This window comes from Sinocyclocheilus grahami, unplaced genomic scaffold, assembly GCF_001515645.1.
Source record: "Sinocyclocheilus grahami isolate Dianchi unplaced genomic scaffold, SAMN03320097.WGS_v1.1 scaffold9.1, whole genome shotgun sequence".
Classification (NCBI taxonomy): domain Eukaryota; kingdom Metazoa; phylum Chordata; class Actinopteri; order Cypriniformes; family Cyprinidae; genus Sinocyclocheilus; species Sinocyclocheilus grahami.
In genome coordinates, this window is record NW_015505188.1 from 2,528,771 (window position 1) to 2,531,924 (window position 3,154).

A 3,154-nucleotide genomic window follows, 5' to 3' on the forward strand; every position below is an offset into this window, starting at 1 on the left:
GACTGGAGATGCGGAGTGGACCCAGTGAACCCATTCCCTTGGCCACTAGGAGGTGAAGGTGACTGCGTCTTGCCTGGAGAAGAGGTGCAAGAGAGGGGGGGACTGATGGAACCAGGCATAGCTTCATAAAGCGGGTCCTGAGAAGGCTGAAGTGACAATTCTGTAGGATCTGGTTCCACTGTGCTTGCCGCTTCGGAAACAGAGGGAATCTGGTCTTGGCCGGACTCTTGTTCATGGTCAACACTGGGTGGTCGAATGCTAAGTTTGGCCACAGTGGCCTGTATGGAACTAATAGGCATGTCTCCTCCCAGAACAATGTCCTGAGATTCCTGTCGTGGGTATGACTAAAAAAAAAAAAAAAAAAAAAAAAAAAAAAAATAAAAATCGAGTGTGTACCATTTACCTTCTCTTGCAGCATGTTCTTCCTCTGCTGCCTCATCTTCCTCACCAGCTGGATCAGGTCAGGTATACCATTGCCAGCCTCAATTTCTTGCAGCGCTGCATAAAGCAGACAGAAGGCACCAGTACGGCCAACACCAGAGCTATGAGAAACAGAAACAAAAAAGTAAATGTACTACTTCTCTACTTTTGCTTAGCCTTGTCTATGTGGGAATTATACTCTCATTCCGGGCGTAATAATCAAGGAACTTTGCTGCCGTACCATGGTTGCAGCAGGCGTAATGATATTACGCAGCGCCTGAAAATAGGCTAACTTCCGTCAACATCACCAACGTGACCACCTGCTTGCACAGGGAGCGTGCTGGGGACTATTTTCAGGCGCTGCGTAATATCATTACGCCTGCTGCAACCATGGTACGGCAGCAGAGTTCCTTAATTATTATGCCGGAATGAGAGTATAGTTCCTAGCCATATCGGCCTAGAAAATCACAACTTTTCATTTTCTGTCGCTCCTAGTACACGATGTAACTACAGAAGAGTCAAGTTTTAAATAGGAAAAATATAGAAACTCTTTGGTCATTTTTGAGCGAGATGCTAACGGTCTAATCAGATTCAATGATCTATGCTAAGCTACAGCTAAAAGTGCTACCGCCAGACCCAGAGATCGGCTGAATGGATTCGAAAATGGTAAAACTCAACTGTTTATCTCCAGGGGAGTTGGAAAATGAGCCTATTTTCAAAAATAGTGGAGTGTTCCTTTAAAGTATGGTACCTGCAGTGCACTATGACTGGAGTGTGTAGTGGGCGCTGAAGCAGGTAATGTCCATGGACTTCTTGAATAAAATGGATGAGGTTGCTTTTACTCTCTGGAAGACCCCTTTTTGTAAAAAATAAAAACAAAGTTATTGTTTTGAGAGGTAGTAATTTTAATAGACTGACTGCGTAATACTGTTTAAGAATGAGTCCTCACAGTTCAGGCCATGAAGTAAACTGAAGGTGTACGACGGTGCGTTTCAAACTTTGGTCCTGATACTGCAGTCCTATCATGCGCTCTATATGGGTAGGAGTGCTCTTCTGAGTGGTCAGGGTAAGGGTGATAGGCCCCTGAGCAAGTTGTTGGCCTCTCTCTGATGGAAAGTATCGCAACACCTTTTGCTGAGAATAAAATGAAACGCATTGTAAATCATTTAAAATTATGTCAAAAGCCAGTGAGATTCTAGAACTTTTCACAAAAACTTATGCCAGAGGATATTTACCTTCTCCAGTTCTAGCTCAGACACTAACATGACGATTACAGAAACTTTCTGCTCGTAAACCATGAGCCAGAAGTCGGCTGCAGTGCCAGTGAGGGGAGCCTGTGTTGCAATGAGCCGGGGGCAGTATGAGGATAGGTCCTCAATGAAACTGGCATTGATGTAATCATCTTTACCGGAGTGTAAGACAACACGATTGCAGTCGTAAGGCATCACATCCTGATGGCGGTTTTTCATGGTGTAGCAACGAGCAATAGCAATAGAGAGCTGGCGAGTATCCTTCTCCTGCTGCTCTTGCAGTTCTTTCCATTGGGCATCAAGTTTTGACAGACCTCCCTCCCATGTTGGGCGCTCTAAGGACTGAACTGTTGATCTAAACTGTTCTAGCTGTGCACTGAGTTTCGAGACCCTCTCTGGTGCTTGGTAAGGGTCACCTTGGATAAGTCTCACACCCTCAGCTTTTTTTCTGTGATGTTTTTCCTCCTGAGGGTCAGCTTTTGTGGGTAGTAAGACATTTGCGGTGTCCTTAGTGCCTCCATGCTGGCTCTCGGGGCTTGAGGAAAGCAAGTCATCGGTACTAGAGTTCTGTTGCTGAAACAAAGTGGACTCAGATGGAGTCATGGGAACAGTGGGTGTTGGAGCCTGAACTGAGGACTGCGGCAATGTTGCTCCTCCAACTGGGGTTAGAGCAGGAGATGGTCGCTGGGTGACCATACCAAGGGAGGGAGGACCAGGAGAGGGAGAAGGTGATGGGGCAGGAGAAGGTAGCACATGAGGCTGTGGTGCCCCTGGTGCTCCTGAGGATGGAGGTATCATGCATTGAGGCCCTGGTGGAGCAGCAGCTACAGGATGCTGCATTGGTCCAGAAGGAATGTTTCCACCTTGTGGAACAGCATAAGATATTGGGCCTCCTGGGGGTAGCTGTTGTGGGGCTAAAGGCTGTGAAGTGGGTGGCTGGGACTGTGGCTGCAGAGCTGCCACAGACTGTTTTGAAACCATAGGAACAACTCCTGGAAAACTCAAAGGTGCAGAGCTAGGAGCAATTGTTGGCTGAGGTTTGTAGATATTGTGAGGGAGTGCTGGAGGACAGGACTGGGGAAGGATTTGAGGATGATGGTGGTTTTGATGCTGTGAAGGATTGCTAGGGTGAATTTGTATCTGTGATGAAAGAGGGCCATGGGGGACCTGAGGTTGAACAGGAACAGTAGCCCTCAGAGGGACCGCTGGGTATGCTGGCTGTTGATTGGGTTGATGAGAAGGAATAATCTGTGACTGGGGGCAGTGAGATAGCGGTTGGGAGACTGAGGGCATTTGTGGATGAGAGGAAGGAGACATGTGAATGGATGGTGCAAGCATTTGTGGCTGTTGGGGCATCTGTTTGGAAGCAGAAGGTATCTGCATATGGGGTGCAGGGCCTAAATGATGAGAGGGTGGGGGTATCTGGGGGTGAGGAGGACCTGGTAATTGACTGAAGGGAGGTGTTTGGGGCTGTGAAGCAGGGG